Source organism: Neoarius graeffei, chromosome 14, assembly GCF_027579695.1.
Source record: "Neoarius graeffei isolate fNeoGra1 chromosome 14, fNeoGra1.pri, whole genome shotgun sequence".
Taxonomy (NCBI): domain Eukaryota; kingdom Metazoa; phylum Chordata; class Actinopteri; order Siluriformes; family Ariidae; genus Neoarius; species Neoarius graeffei.
The window spans coordinates 13,812,932-13,829,280 of NC_083582.1; positions in this window are offsets into that span (position 1 = coordinate 13,812,932).

Genomic DNA, 16,349 nt, shown 5'->3' on the forward strand with positions numbered 1-16,349 from the left:
GCTGTATCCACTACCTGGTTGGTACATCATTGCTGACAGAGACTTTGTGCAGGCCAAGTGCAACAGGTACTTGGCAAAAGCAAGGCACGTGGTAGAAAGGGCCTTTTGGATAATGAAGACCTGCTGGAGGTCAATCTTCTTGAAGGCCCTTGAAAATGGGTAAAGAAAATACCCATGAGACCTGTGGTGCTTTCTGAGTAGGTACCGTATGCTGAATAGGAACTACCAGGATTACCAAGCATGGTTGCGTCTGTACATATAGTCAAAGTCACTTTGCCCCAGTGGTTGTTTCTTGCTGTGCCTTCCTGCTTTTCACATGGAGATTGGGTGGAGCCAGCAGACCTTACAGAGCATGACCCTCAGCAAAACGATGTGGAGGTGCATCAGCCTGTTGCCGAGTCTGAGGACAACATGATAAATAGACTGCCTGCTGGTATGTCTGTACTCAATGCTAACACTGAGTGCGTTTACATGCACATAGAGAGAATCGAATTTCTGCCATTGCTCGACTGAAATCGAAGTTCAAAATGCCATGTATACACCTTAATTCGGCTGAAATTGAACCAAACTTGATTTCTCGGAATCGAGCTACACGACCTAGATTATGCGATTTCTGCCGAGCTACTTAGTGCATGCTATGTTTTCCCTATTGAGCTATGTATTCGAGCTACTTACTTCAGCACTGCCCCTTCCAGAAGTGACGAGTGACAAGACCACAAGCGGGAAACACAACAGCCTCGGTCGGCATGACAACGGCATGAATCTTTTCTTTTTGTGGCATTGTTTGCACTGTTAAAATTTAGCTCACTTACTGTATCACCAAATACATCTGTACAGCTGTTGCATAGCTGTGAATTGTGTACATAAACAAGTCATTGTATTTGTGTGTGTGTGTATATAGATGTCCAACATCTGAAGAATGTCAATAAAAACAAAACAATTGAACTTTTTGTGTGTTTATTAAGACATAATAGTGGGGCAGCATAGCTAACCTATTGTGCATTTTGTGATACAAGCACCAAATTTGGCACAAATGTACATTGACATATGGCGAACATTTTCAGATATTGAGCCACTCGGAATTCTCTCTTCATGTCCGCCATATTGGAATTCAAAATGGCCATTTGAAATCTACATTTGCGCTTATCTGACCTAAACTTCACTTCCCTGTTGTTTCCATTCTGTGGACTGTTGCATGAAGAATAGATATTTTTATATTCCAATTAAATTTAAGGTAATACTAGCACTGTGTTTGCCATCCAGACTGGTCCTATTGCAAGAGGATAGTGATGACCACATCAGTGGATTTTATACTTTTCCTCATTAAATAATATTTGGTGCAGGTGATGACCTAATCAATACCTCATTAAGTAAAATGAGATGTGTTGGAATCCCAGCACAGACACTGGAATGAAATGGCTGCCATACACAGAGATGCTGATTTAAGAAAAGATTTAAGTGGTCTCTTATTTCTTTTTTTTTCCAGAGCTGTATGTCATGTCTCTACACAAAATAGCCCATATTATTGAGAAATGGATTGATCAGTATAGTTTGCAAAATGATTTACAAATAAAAAAAATTAATTTGTCAACTATTCACCCTCCATTGGTGTAAAACCCCTAAATTAGTTATGGTTAAATCAGCTGAAAGTTTCCAGAAACTATGAGGTGATTTCCATTCTAAAGACAGTGATTTGATTGTAGAAAGCTCCAGGGTTTATTAGAGAGCATACTTAAGCAAACAGCATCATGAAAACCAATAACCTATGAAAACACATGCAGGACAAGGTTCTGAAACAGTGTCAATTAGGGTTTGGTTATTAAAAAAATATCCCAAACTTGGAGCACCCACAGAGCAATATTAAATCCATCATTTTAAAAAAAGGAAAGAATTTGGTACAATCATGAGGAAGTCATCCACCAAAAGTCAGTGACTGAGTAAGTAACCAAGAGGCAGAGGACGGAATAGATGCTCATTCTTGTTCATCAGCATTATCTAGTTGTTCCAGTTAAACTTTCAGGAACACACACCTTCTCCTGCTTGACAATGCAGTCACCTTCACCCTTCCATCCATCCATCCATCCATTATCTGTAGCCACTTATCCTCTCCAACAAGGTCACAGGCAAGCTGGAGCCTATCCCAGCTGACTACGGGCGAAAGGCGGGGTACACCCTGGACAAGTTGCCAGGTCATCACAGGGCTGACACATAGACACAGACAACCATTCACACTCACATTCACACCTACGGTCAATTTAGAGTCACCAGTTAGCCTAACCTGCATGCCTTTGGACTGTGGGGGAAACTGGAGCACCTAGAGGAAACCCATGTAGACATGAGGAGAACATGCAAACTCCACACAGAAAGGCCCTCGTCGGCCGCTGGGCTCGAACCCAGGACCTTCTTGCTGTGAGGCGACAGTGCTAACCACTACACCACCGTGCTGCCCATCACCTTCACCTACTTTAGGATAATTAGCCTATTGCTTAACTGTTGGAACTCCTTCAGGTTCCATATCAAACCTAGAACAACACAGAATCTAATCAATAACTCAAACTTGTCAAAACAATTTTTACTTCACAGACTTTGAGTAAAATGTTGTCTTGTCAAAAATACATGATGATGAATATTCATCTCTCATGAATTAAGTGGAGTACTGTAATAAAGTATGTCATTTTGAAAAATGGATACCAGCAAATATTGTCATGTACTATAAAAATATTTGACCCAGAGGTAATCGCACATGTAGAATTCAAGTGGCGGCCATTTTGAAATCCAATATGTTGGCTAATTTATAAAGATACACAATGCAGATTGTAACCATCGGATTCCTTTCCTCCCAAAACATACATTTGGACACCAGAATCGAGTCAATAGCAGCATTAGACCCAAAGATAATCGAAAATGTAGATTTCAAACAACGGCCATTTTGAAATCCAATATGGCGGCTCATTGGTACAAAATATGCGATGCAGATTGTTACCATTGGATTCCTTGCCCCCCAAAACATACATTTAGACACCAGAATCGAGTCAATAGCAGCATTAGACCCAAAGATAATCGAAAATGTAGATTTCAAATGGCGGCCATTTTGAATTCCAATATGGCGGACATGAAGGGAGAATTCCGAGTGGCTCAATATCTGAAAATGTTCGCCATATATCAATGTACATTTGTGCCAAATTTGATGCTTGTATCACAAAATGCACAATCCTTTTGAATATTCGAGCTAAACCGCCCCACTATAAGTTAAATTGTAAGCAAAAAAATATATTTTTTTTTGTAAGCAAAAAATGGACTTTAGAAAAATATACAATTGTGCAAAATAAGTTGTCTTACAAAACAGTGGCCTGCGCAGGACAGTTTGTAGCCATACAGTCTGTTAGAGCAAGCCTAACAACTTGAGCATGGAACTTGTGAACACGGAACTGCCAGTGTTGCCAGATTGGGTGGTTTTAAGTGCATTTTGGTGGATTTGAACATGTTTTGGGCTGGAAAACGTCAGCAGTATCTGGCAACACTGCTCTTGAATAGCTCTTCTTCATGACGACAACCAGAAGTGTACCAACACGATGGGGCGTGTAGCGCCACCTGTGGCTCGGGTGCACAATGTACCTCACACAATAGCTCGATTAACTTGTGTGCATGTAGGATTGGATTTCTCTGGCACCCCTGCTGGGACCCTTAGCTTGATTACCGACAGTAGCTTGATTTGGATGTGCATGTAAACGCACTGACTGAAGCACTAGGAGACCATGATAGTTGATGGCCAGAGAGGCATGGACAATGGGCCTCGTTGTCCCCCTTTTTTGTTTATAGATGGTGTATATAGTTCAAGTGCTTTTTCTTTGTCTGTGTATGCACTTATCATTGTCAATATCATTTGTCTAGTATTTGTTTATTGACTGTGACCTGTCTTACTAACACCCCACTCATGGCCTGTACCTTGACATGATGAATTGGTTTTCAATTAACAGGTCTTGCTTTCTCCACAACTCTTTTTATTCTCTGATGTATCTATAGAACACTATCTATATTTTAAGCATTTTTGCTTTTTGTTCATATGCTGGACATAATATGCTACAGACATGTATACAACTGACATACAACTACCGTCCATACTGTATGTCATCATACCTTATATGTAGTCCAGTCTAATTGTTATTATGTATGTTGTTTTCAGTTGGAACAAAAGAAATTTACAATGTCTACATTTGACCAAGAAGAAATTTCAGTTTGACACACTAATGCATCTTAAATAGATGGATACAATCCCTTTCTATTATAGTCCTATTATATTCACAACTTTTAAAAATAATAGTATCCAATAACAGTGATTTGTTATTAGATTAGATTAGATTAGATTAGATTAGATTAGATTAGATTAGATTAGATTAGATTAGATAAAACTTTATTAATCCCTTTCGGAGGGTTCCCTCAGGGAAATTAAGACTCCAGCAGCATCATTACAGATAAACAAAGAAAAGAAATAGAGAAAAACTTCTAGATAAATTAAAATAAATTAAGTATTTACATATACAAATATAAAAGAATAAGATATGGGGAAGAGAGGGAGGGGGGAAAGGGGGGAGAAGTGGGGTTAGGGTGTGTGTGTGTGTGTGTGTGTGTGTGTGTGTGTGTGTGTGTATTTCTAATTTATATGAATAAGCAGAAATGAAACGCTTTTTCAAATTTGTTTTTTTTCAAGCAAAATTTTCTGTCCTCTCTCTCCTTCCATTCCTCTCTTTCAAGTGCCTCTCTCTCTCTCTCTCTCTCTCTCTCTCTCTCTCTCTCATGGCTTTCTTCTCTTGGTATTGAAGTGCTCCCACTCTTCCTCCCTCTCTTTGATTCCTCTCAAGAAATCTACCCTTTCAGGCTCCCCTTTTCATTTTGGTGTGGTTGGGACATGCCTTGGACATAGGGTGACCACCTGTCCCGCATAGTGCGTGCGCGTACAGCATTTGAAGCCGAATTTATGCGTCCCGCAAATTCAGAACGTGTCCCGCATAATCGATGCTTGCTGAGGGGGCTGTCGCTCTCCCCGGGCCACCCAGGCAGCCAAACGAATATTACGAGTACTTGACATTTCAGCACACCACCGTCGCCACTATAGACTGTAGAACAAAACCACACACACACACACACACACACACACACACACACACCCCTCACAACTGACTGGTTGTTGTCAACTTTTTGTTGTTGCCATGACACCGCACTCACGTGCACAGACAGTGACGAGGGACGCAGGTGCAACGCATGCATTGCTTTCATATTAAAAAATGGAGAAAGGTACCGGGGAGATGGCAGGTGAGGCACCGCCACCTCCAGTTAAAAAGAGAAGGTGTATGTACAGGAAAGAGTGGGAAAATGAATATTTGTGGCTGAAAGGGGTTGAGGGGGATACCGAGAGGGCTTTTTGTGACCTTTGCAAAACATCTTCTTTCTCAATCAGACATGGCGGGGAATACGATGTGAAACGACACAGGCTCGCGGAGACTCACAAGAAACGTGTGCAACAGAAAGAAACGTCTAAATCTATGGATGCTTTCCTCCGACCCAAAAACGACTCTCTAGCTGACAAAGTGACTGCGGCAGAGGTGACGAGTGTGTATCACACTGTCCAACACGCAATATCATATCAGGCAGGAGATTGTGGCACAAAGCTGTGGTTGTGAGTTAAGAGACTTTTTTTCTACTGTTTCTGTGTTGCTGAGCCACTACAATTCCTGTTAATCCACTGAAAACTAAATGGAGACTTGTCACTATTCCTGCTGTACTGATGCACTGCAAAGCCTCAGACTCAATATTATATTATGATTGATTTAAAGTGAATAAATTGTAATGGAAAATAAATAAAATTGAGTAGCTTCAGTAAATCATAAGTGGAAGTGTGTCTGTCAAGTCATTGAATGGTCAAAATATTATGAATGTTTATTTAAAAAAAAAACACACACATTTGGTGGCCTGTTCATGACCATACGGTACATCACCAATAATAGCAGATTAGGGTATTACTGATATACCATGTAAGGTAGTATGTGCTAGAAATGGGTAAACCACTATCTGTGAGTCTTCCAGCGGCTGGCGCGGCGCAGTGGGGGCGGCGTCCCACATTGTCCCTCAAAAACATACCCCTTGTCCCCCCTTGGGCTTATGAGCAGGTGGTCACCCTACTTGGACGTAGAGGAGGGGCAGAAACCACAGCCACATCCTGGGCAGATGAGTCCACTAGGACAAGAGGACTTATTGCTGGCCTCTGCTGTAGTGCCTCATCTATGGGCTCGTAGAATTTCCAGGACTCAGCAGTGGTGTCTTCTCCCTCTGTGCTCACTCCAGTCCACATATCCTTCAGAACAACAGAAGCAAGTGGACCTTTACATTCATATATATTTACATTGTTGGTGTTACAGTTTGTGTATGTATTTCACTTAGTTAACTGGCAATTTTCAAGCCAAAACTCCTTACTGCATGAGAGAATTTGGGAAAAAAAAAAATTTTTTTCATGACATCAGATTATCTTATACTTTTCTTTAAAATTTTCCCACTTTATTTTTATAGGTTTGACTTTCCCATGAAGCCATGGACTGTCACCAATTCTCTGCAAGGAAGAGGATGAAAATAAACAGTTCTCTGACTACATGGCACACATGCAATGCAATGGATTTGAGTAAATCCATCCATTCATTATCTGTAGCTGCTTATCCTGTACAGGGTCGTAGGCAAGCTGGAGCCTATCCCAGCGGACTATGGGCAAGAGGCGGGGTACACCCTGGACAAGTCGCCAGGTCATCACAGGGCTGACGCACAGAGACAAACAACCATTCACACTCACATTCACACCTACAGTCAATTTAGAGCCCCCAGTTAACTTAACCTACATGTCTTTGGACTGTGGGGGAAACCGGAGCACCCAGAGGAAACCCACGCAGACACGGGGAGAACATGCAAACTCCACACAGAAAGGCCCTTGTCAGCCACTGGGCTCGAACCCAGGACCTTCTTGCTGTGAGGCGACAGTGCTAACCACTACCCAGGTTTGAGTAAACCCCTTCTGAAATGGCAAAAGTTATATGTTAACTTTTAAGTGACATATTCAATTTATTCAAATAGTCCAACAGTTTAAGAATAATGTTTCTCAACATATAATTGCAAGAAATTTAGGGATTTCACCATCAGCAATCCATGGTATCATCAGAGTTAGAGAATCCAGAGAAATCTCTGTAGGGGCAAGGGGCAAGGCCAAAAACCAACACTGAATGCCTATGACTTTTGACCCCTCAGGTGGCACTGCATAAAAAACTGACATGATTGTATAAAGGATATTACTATATGGGCTCGGAAACACTTTAGAAAACTGTTGTCAGTAAATCCAGTTCATCACTGCATCTATAAACACAAAGGTAAAACCAAATATCACTAACATCCAAAAACGCTGTCAAATACCCTGGGCTTGAACTTATCTGAGATGGACTGATGCAAAATGTGGTCTGACGAGTCCACATTTCTAATTATTTTTGAAAATCATGGACATTGTGTTTTCAGGGCAAAAGTTCAAAAGCCAGCATCTGTGATGGTATGGGGGTGTTTTAGTGCCCATGGCAGGGGTAACTTACACATCTGTGAAGGCTCCATTAATTCTGAAAGGTACCTACAGGTTTTGGAGTAACATATGCTGCCATCCAGATGTTGTCTTTTTCAGGGACGTCCTGTTTATTCCAGCAAGACAATGCCGAGCCACATTCTACATGTGTTACAAAAGTGTGGCTTCGTAGTAAAAGAGTGCAGGTGCTAAACTGGCATGCCTGCCTCCCATTGAAAATGTGTGGTGCTTTATGAACCACAAAATATGACAACAGAGAACCCGAATTGTTGAGCAACTGAAGTCATATACCAAATAAGAATAGGAATTTCGCTTTCAAAATTTCAACAATTTGTGCCCTTGGTTTCAAAACACTTACTGACTACTCCCCGGGCGCTCTGGGCTGCCCACTGCTCTGGGTGTGTGTGTGCGTGTGTTCACTGTTTCAGACAGGTTAAATGCAGAGGATGAATTTCACTGTGCTTGAAGTGTGCATGTGACGAATAAAGGTTTCTTCTTCTTCTTCTTCTTCTTCTTCTTCTTCTTCTTCTTCTTCTTTTTTTTCCAGGAAGGTAAGGAAGGAAGTGTGTTTGATGAAGCTGTTAGTTAGATAGATAGATAAAACTTTATTGATCCCTTTGGGAGGGTTCCCTCAGGGAAATTAAAATTCCAGCAGCATCATTTCAGAATAAACACAGAATAGAAAATAGAGAAAACTTCTAGATAAATTAAGTATTAACATATACAAATATAAAAAAGAAGATAAAATATGAAAAAAAAATCTAGCAGGAGAGGTATCGCACATTATATTGCACATTGTCCAGTATTGCTTTTTGTCAGGCTAGGCTACTGCTCCTTCCCATCCTCTGTCCTCCTGTTACCCCTCCTCCCCCTAGAGAGGAGTTGTACAGTCTGATGGCATGAGGGGCAAAGGAGTTTTTAAGTCTGTTAGTCCTGTACTTGGGAAGGAGCATTCTGTCCCTGAACAAACTCCTCTGGTTGCTGATGACAGTGTGCAGAGGGTGCCTAGCATCATCCATGATGTTCAGTAGTTTGTCCATAGTCCTCTTCTCTGCCACCGTCACCATAGAGTCCAGCTTCATGCCGACCACAGAGCCGGCCCGTCTGATCAGATTGTCCATCCTGGATGTGTCCTTCTTGGATGTGTTGCCCCCCCTCCCCCCAGCACACCACGGTGTAAAACAGGACACTGGTGACCACAGACTGATAGAACATCCACAGGAGTTTCCTGCAGATGTTAAAGGACCACAGCCTCCTCAAGAAGTACAGCTTGCTCTGTACCTTCCTGTACAGGTGGTTGGTGTTGCAAGTCCAGTCCAGCTTGCTGTCCAGCCACAGCTCGATGTACTTGTAGGAATCCACAACCTCCACCTCAACTCCCTCGATCAGAACTGGTCATGACCTTGGTCTGGACCTCCCAAAGTCAATGACCAGCTCTTTGGTCTTCAAGGTGTTGAGCTGCAGATGATTCCTATTGCACCAAATGGCAAGGTCCCTCACCAGGCTCCTATACTCCTCCTCCCTGTCATCCCTGATACACCCCACTATGGTTGTGTCATCGGCGAACTTCTGAATGTGACACATCTCCGAGTTGTAGCAGAAGTCCGCGGTGTACAGGGTGAACAGAAGAGGGGCCAGCACCATGCCCTGAGGTGCTCCGGTGCTGCTAATCTCAGTGTCAGACATGATGTCCTTCAGCCTGACATACTGCGGCCTGTTGGTAAGGTAGCTAGAGATCTAGGTGACCAGGCAAGGGTCCACTCGCATCCTGTTCATTTTGTCCTGAAGCATAAGGGGCTGGATGGTATTGAAGGCACTCGAGAAGTCCAAAAAGAGGATCTTCACTCAGTGTGTTTACATGCACATAGAGAAAATCGAATTTCTGCCGTTGCTCGACTGAAATCGAAGTTCTAAATGCCATGGAAACACCTTAGCTAGGCTGAACCGAACTTGATTTCTCGTAATCGAGCTACATGACCTAAATTATGCGATTGTAGCCGAGCTACTTAGTGCATGTAAACCCTATCGAGCTACGTAGTCGAGCTACTTACTTCAGCACTGCCCCTTCTAGAAGTGACGAGTGACAAGACCACAAGCGGGAAACACAACAGCCTCAGTTGGCATGACACTTCACCTTAGCCACCACTTTATTAGGAACACTTGTGTCTGGGCATGTACGCACCCATTTCCAATTAGTTGGCAAGTTATTAGCATGTTAGCAGGCTAACAGTTAATATGTTCACCATTACAGATCAACTTCAACTTAGTGGCCATTTTATTAGGAACACTTCTGTTCGTGCATACAAACACTCTTCTTGTGAACACGGAACTGATAACTTTGTTTATACTCTTGAATAGCTCTTCTTCATGACGACAACCGAAGTGTACCAACACGATGGGGCGTGTAGTGCCACCTGTGGCTCGGGTGCACAATGTACCTCACACAATAGCTCGATTTCCTTGCGTGCATGTAGGATTGGATTTCTCTGGCACCCCTGCTGGGACCCTTAGCTCGATTACCGAAAATAGCTCGATTTGGATGTGCATGTAAATGCACTGAGTGTGCCATTTCCCTTATCCAGATGCAAGTGGGCTCAGTGTAGCAGGTAAAGGATGGCGTCTTCCACACCAACACCTGCTCAGTACGCAAACTGCAGACAGTCCTGGGTGTGTTGCACCTGGGGGCTGAGGAGGCTGAGGAAGAGCCGCTCCAACGTCTTCATCAGATGTGAAGTGAGTGCCACCGGTCGGGAGTCGTTCAGCTCACAGGTGATTATAATCACCCCACAGGTGATTATTTTCACATAACAACACATGCATTAAAATAAATGTGTGATTTGCAGCTGAATTACTGGCAGAGCTGCTGTTATAGAAAACTAATCAACACCTTCAGTGACCAAACAGATTTGAGAATACTTCTGACTTTTCACCTAAACTGACTTTTGTCATCTTGTCAAATTTATTTTAAACCAGTTTCATAGAAAACACACACATTCGTCTCATACACAAAGCACAACACGATGCAACACCACTATGTGTAAAGAACTAAAAGCATCCAGAAAGCTATGTTTAATTTTAATTACAGGGCTAATCGTGCTTTACAGTGTGCCTCACATCAAAAATTTAGAGTCGTAACATCTCATAATGAAGCTAAGAGTGAAAAATGAAGCACAGTAAAATAAATGAATGTTTTTTTATATTATGGGTCATCGCATCAGACAGTGTTATTCATCTTAATGACAGAGTCATTAGATGCATTTATAATATGTTCAAAGGCACGACAAACATGACGAGCCGTGTAGTGCCACTAAGGTTCGGTGAAATTCATGAGCGAATAATTTTCCTTTATATATGCAAATACAAATGAAGTAGTTTTTGAAATAGGAATCCTTTAGCAAATACATTTCAAGATACAATATTATGAGGAATTAGCTGCTTTCTAAACACTGCTGCTAACAAGCTAATGTTTAAATCTTGTTTCAGTGAGAGTGTGCAATCAAAAAACAGTGTCTCAGTGTCTCAGTGGTGCTTGAAAGTTTGTGAACCCTTTAGAATTTTCTATATTTCTGTATAAATATGACCTAAAACATCATCAGATTTTCACACAAGTCCTAAAACTAGATAAAGAGAACCCAGTTAAACAAATGAGACAAAAATATTATACTTGGTCATTTATTTATTGAGTGGCAAAAGTATGTGAACCTCTAGGATTAGCACTTAATTTGAAGGTGAAATTAGAGTCAAGTGTTTTCTATCAATGGGGTGACAATCAGGTGTGAGTGGGCACACTCTTTTATTTAAAGAACAGGGATCTATCAAAAGCCCTATTCACATGGGATAAGTATTACCTGTGGACCTCTGGTTATTCGGAATAATTGCAGAGAATGTCTGAGTTCTTAGTCCCGTGCGAATGCGCCATGTCCGTAATTTGCCAAGTAATAATTTCGCCGCGAATTACCTACTGTATTTCGGCAAAACACAGACGTCCAGTGGTAATACAAGTCCCGTGTGAATGCACATGTCTGTGTTTGTAATTATTAAACGCGCGTCTCTTGTACTTTTCTGGAGTGAATAATGGAGGATACGGGCGAAATTTTGATAAACAGCATTTCAGGGGCAAGTGGTAGTAGGCCTATCCCGTATTTGAACCAGATAAGCATTTTGAACTCCTGTCTACTAGTGTTGTGACGTTCGCGAACGAACCGATTCTTTTGAACGGCTCCTAGGCATGAACGATGAGAACCGAGTCTCGAGCTGGGGGAGCCGTTCTTTCTGTCGTTCTTTTTCTGTACTGTGTTTCAGATGAAAAAGCTTTTGCCCAAGGACAAGAAGTAGGCTAAACAGCATTTGCCTTTTATTTATTCAAGTTTTATCTGTTTGCCTAATAGTTCAAATTGTTTTGTATATACTTTATAATGTTGTTGTGTGATATTAATGATAATATTGTGGGAAAACTACTTTGCACGGACGTTCATTTAATTTATTCTATCGTCATTTTGTTTGTTCTATTTTTGTGTATTTTATTTATCTGTTTGTCTAGTTGTATCTATTTTTCTAATATATTTTTTGCATTAATAGTTTGTTTTTTCCGATTAAAATAATCTTGTGTTCTTGCCAGTCTTTTGAACGGCTCTTTTCAAAGAATGGATCACAAAGATGCGGATCCCATCAAAGAGCCATAAATCCCATCTCTACTGTCTACAAGACGAAACAGGATGCTGTGAACTTAGGACACATCTGGTCACAATGTCTGTAAATTCAGTGAATTACAGACTTTTGCTTATCCCGTCCGAATGCGCCACACAATAACGCAGAGGTGCAGGGGTAATTGCGAATTACCAGAGGTCCATAGGTAATACTTATCCCGTGCGAATCTTACTAAAGTCTGATCTTCACAACACATGGTTGTAGAAGTGTATCATGGCATGAACAAAGGAGATTTCTGAGGACCTCAAAAAAAGCGTTGGTGATGCTCATCAGGCTGGAAAAGGTTACAAAACCATCTCTAAAGAGTTTGGACTCCACCAATCCACAGTCAGACAGATTGTGTACAAATGGAGGAAATTCAAAACCATTGTTACCTTCCCCAGGAGTGGTCGACCAACAAAGATCATTCCAAGAGGAAGGTGTGTAATAGTTGGCGAGGTCACAAAGGAACCCAGAGTAACTTCTAAGCAACTGAAGGCTTCTCTCACATTTGCTAATGTTAATGTTCATGAGTTCACCATCAGGAGAACACTGAGCAACAATGGTGTGCATGGCAGGGCTGCAAGGAGAAAGCCACTGCTCTCCAAAAAGAACATTGCTGCTCATCTGTAGTTTGCTAAAGATCACGTGGACAAGCCAGAAAGCTATTGGAAAAATGTTTTTTGGACAGATGAGACCAAAATAGAACTTTTTGGTTTAAATGAGAAGTGTTCTGTTTGGAGAAAGGAAAACACTGCATTCCAGCATAAGAACCTTATCCCATCTGTGAAACATGGTGGTGGTAGTATCATGGTTTGGGGCTGTTTTGCTGCATCTGGGCCAGGAAGGCTTACCATCATTGAAGGAACAATCAATTCTGAATTATACCAGCGAATTCTAAAGGAAAATGTCAGGACATCTGTCCATGAACTGAATCTCAAGAGAAGGTGGGTCATGCAGCAAGACAACAACCCTAAGCACACAAGTTGTTCTACCAAAGAATGGTTAAAAAAGAATAAAGTTAATATTTTGGAATGGCCAAGTCAAAGTCCTGACCTTAATCCAATCGAAATGTTGTGGAAGGACCTGAAGCAAGCAGTTCATGTGAGGAAACTCACCAACATCCCAGAGTTGAAGGTGTTCTGTACGGAGGAATGGGCTAAAATTCCTCCAAGCCGGTGTGCAGGACTGATCAACAGTTACCGGAAACGTTTAGTTGCAGTTATTGCTGCACAAGGGGGTCACACCAGATACTGAAAGCAAAGGTTCACATACTTTTGTTGCTCACAGATATGTAATATTGGATCATTTTCCTCAATAAATAAATGACCAAGTAATATTTTTGTCAACCCATTTGTTTAACTGGGTTCTCTTTATCTACTTTTAGGACTTGTGTGAAACTCATCTCATCTCATTATCTCTAGCCGCTTTATCCTGTTCTACAGGGTCGCAGACAAGCTGGAGCCTATCCCAGCTGACTATGGGCGAAAGGCGGGGTACACCCTGGACAAGTCGCCAGGTCATCACAGGGCTGACGCACAGAGACAAACAACCATTCACACTCACATTCACACCTACAGTCAATTTAGAGCCCCCAGTTAACTTAACCTACATGTCTTTGGATTGTGGGGGAAACCGGAGCACCCAGAGGAAACCCACGCGGACACGGGGAGAACATGCAAACTCCACACAGAAAGGCCCTTAAACCTAAAGGGTTTACAAACTTTCAAGCACCACTGTAAATAGAAAAAAACATAATTCTAATTATAAATGATGATTTAATCATTAGGATTGCTAACTATATTAGGTTTAGCTTTACACTCGGCTAGTTGGCTAGCTCAGCTAACATATGAACAGCACAGTGTGTATTCGTACTGTAGTGATTTAGCTTAAATGGTGAAAATAATAATGCAATTTTTCTGTGAATTTGTTCCACACAAAAACACTTCTGTGTGGAACACTTTCACACTTCAGAGAATTGATGATGGTGTTGCTCTAAAATCCGTATCCTCACAATTGCATGCAGATTACACCGTGTAGCAAATCTATTTTTACGCTAGCTAGCACTGCTTTGTCGCTGCCGTGTTGTTGCACACTCCTTGACCTTTGACCCTGGGTGAGCAGTAAGACATTAGTTATGCTAGTTAGTGCTTTCCCTCAGGTTCTGGCTCCGGATTCCTGTGGACGGTTTGGTTCTTTTCTGTGAGACTAATGGAGCATGCTGTGACAGATCGCGACAAGGCGCTCAGCAGCCGCTCCGAGGAGAATAAAGGGCACAAAGACAGAGGAATTATCCTGTCAAAAGGCAGGGAGCGAATGAGGGAGGGAGCAAGGGGCCACTGACGGAGGGAAAAAAACATCTGCTCTGACTTCTTTTTTCACACTCACGTAAAATTTAAAGTCAGGTTAATCACCATTCGCTAGACTGACACACTGAGTGTCACACCAAATTTCATGATTAATCAATGGCTTTACATTTTTATAAGCACACTACACTCAAGCACTTTCCCTACACTGAGGGGAAGATATAGGTGTGTAAAAGTGTGTACAAGAGTACACACTCATATGGAAGCATATTACTGCCACAGAGAAAAAAGAAAAAAATCAGTATCACATCCATCCACCCATCCATTATCCATAGCTGCTTATCCTGTGCAGGGTTGCAGGCATGCTATCCTTCTACAACCCTCTAGGCTGCTAACACCATTCACACCTGGCCTCCAGTGGCCCTAACACCTACAGGATGACTGAAAGGCTCAACGACCCATGTGACCTCAATGACTCTCCTTAGGGTTGCTTTTGGTCCACTAGAGGTTAAATACCTGGAACTCCCCACTAGTCAGACAGAACTGAAGAAGCCTTCCAGATGAGAAGTGAAATGTCTTCGAGGATTTCAAGCAAGTCCAGTTGCCTTCTTTAGCACCTACGGTTTCTGTGGTGCTCTCCTGCAGAAATCCATCACCAACTCCCTTGTCTTCCTGGCATTGATATGGAGGTTGTTATTTCCACACCAGTCGACAGTCATTGATGACCCCTCTGTATTCATGTTTGTTCCCCTCTGACACAGGTCTAACAATGGCTGTATCATCGGAGAACATCTGGAGATGGCAGTTGTGTGTGTTGTATCTGAAGTCTGAGGTGTACAGGGTGAAGAGGAAGGAGGAGAGTACTGTACCCTGGGGGGCTCCTGTACTGCAGACTAGTACGTCAGACACACAGTCACGAAGTTTGACATACTGTGGTCTGTTAGTGAGGTAGTCGATGGTCCATGCAGCCAAGTGACGGTCAACTCCAGCTCCTTCCAGCTTCCCCCTGACCAAAGATGGCTGAATTGTGTTGAAAGCACTGGAGAAGTCAAAAAACATGACCCTAACAGTGCTTCCAGCATCCTCCAGATGTAACAGGGATCAATGCAGCATGTAGATAACAGCATCCTCCATGCCGATCCCTGGGTGGTATGCAAACTGCAAGTTGGTAAGTTGGTAACATGTTAGAATGTGATCATTTATATTGTTAAAATATGAAACTTTCCATGTTATAACGGCATAACTTTAAACTTATGTTTGAATCTGTGGTGTGAATGAGGTGTGTGGTTTATAAACTGGGTAATACAGCTCATTGACATGATTTAATCAAGTTCTATTTCATGCTTGGGTTGAGTCATGGCGAGATTCTGCTGTTACTAAACACGGTGGATGATAATGTAAAAAGTATGCACACTCTCAGAAGGATTTTAAAATACATAGAGCTGTACAGCAGGAAGAATGAGTCCGACACACTGGAGGTAGCTTCATTTCTCATTGATCAGCTGGAGGAGCATGGACGGCTCCATAGGTCCAAGCTACCTCCAGCGTGTCGGACTCATTCTTCCTTCTGCACAGCCCTATGTATTTTAAAACCCTTCTGAGAGTGTGCATACTTATTACAATATCATCCACCGTGTTCAGTAACAGCAGAATCTCATCATGACTCAACCCAAGCATGAAACAGAACTTCATTAAATCATGTTAATGAGCCGTATTACCCAGTTTATTCTCCACACACCTCATTCACACCACAG